Raw genomic sequence first — 1,551 nt, 5'->3', positions numbered from 1 at the left:
CTGCGTACCACATGGGTGGGAGGAAATCGGCATGGGGGAGCAGCTGAAGGTCGGCTGTTTCTTGTACGAGGCTCTCTTGCTACACTGTGGGGCGAAGAAGGCTTAACTGCATTAAGAAACACTTGCCTGGTACGATGGTACAAATAAAAACAATACCTGAGTCACAATGATTTCTTCATGAGGACTGTTTCATCATGTCTTCTCCTTCCCTTCCTCTTCCTCCCTTTTCTAGGACGGGAGTCTGAACTCCAGCCCTTGGAGTTTGCTAAGCAAGGCAAGTGTTCTATCACTTGAGCTCTGTGTGTGTGTGTGTGTGTGTGTGTGTGTGTATCCTGGGGCTTGAACTCTGGGCCTGGGCGCTGTCCCTCGGCTCTTCAGCTCAAGGATGGTGCTCTACCACTTGAGCCACAGCGCCACTTCTGGCTTTTTCTGCTTATGTGGTGCTGAGGAATCGAACCCAGAGCCTCATGCATGCGAGGCAAGCAGTCTACCACTGAGCCACCTTCCCAGCCCTATTAATTTATTTTTTATTCATTTGGCTGTACATGAACTACAACTTCTATCGCTTGCCCCTCCAGTGGATGGATTACAGGCATGCACTACTACCTCCTGACTTCATTTCTGAAGTAAAATTTCCTCCTTCGCCCACATGATAAAGGCCATATGTGTTCAGTATAGCAAACCAAGAACAGAGTGAATACCAGAAGGTAAAATGAGACTTGGGGAGCACGGGGAGATGAGGATAGTAGGAAAAGGGGTGGATGAATGGAAAACAGAACCTAGGGCACAAATATGGCAGGAATTTTCCACATACATATGTGGTAAAGGAAGTGGAAAATAGGAACTGGGTCTGGAAAGACAGGATAGAGAGAATGATGGAGGGCTGATTCTGAAGAGGAAGTCCCGGGCACTTAGATAGACACATTAAACTGTAACCCCCAGCCCAGCCCAATCTCTTGAAATGCTGAAAAAGTTCATTAAAATTGAATAATAAAAAAATAGCCAGGTGCCGGTGGCTCACACCTGTCATCATAGCTACGCAGGAGAATGAGATCTGAGAACTGTGGTTCGAAGCCAGCCTGGGTAGGAAAGCCTGCGAGACTCTTTTCTCCAATAAACCACCAACCAACAAACAGACAAACAAAAAAAGCCAGAAGTGGAGCTGTGATTCAAGACATAGAGTGCTAGGCTTGAACACAAAAGCTCAGGGACAGCACCCAGACCCTGAGTTCAAATCCCAAGCCTAGCACTAAAAAAAACAAAAACAAAAACAACATCAGCAACAAAAACAATGAATGAATGAGTAGAAAGAAGGACATCTAAGTGTAGAAAAACACGAACATATAACCCTAAGCTCTTTTGAGGTATCTTGTACACGACCCCTATCAAGTCGGTTTTGAGTGTGTTCTCTGTGTTTTATTTTATTTATTTATTTTTTGACAGTCATTGGGGCCTGAACTCTGGGCCTGGGTGCTGTCCCTCAGCTCTTCAGCTCAAAGCGAGCGCTCTACCACTTGAGCCACAGTGCCACTTCTGGCTTTTTTTTTTTTT

This window comes from Dipodomys ordii, unplaced genomic scaffold (assembly GCF_000151885.1).
Source record: "Dipodomys ordii isolate 6190 unplaced genomic scaffold, Dord_2.0 Scaffold128, whole genome shotgun sequence".
Taxonomy (NCBI): domain Eukaryota; kingdom Metazoa; phylum Chordata; class Mammalia; order Rodentia; family Heteromyidae; genus Dipodomys; species Dipodomys ordii.
This window is presented reverse-complemented; position numbering follows the sequence as displayed.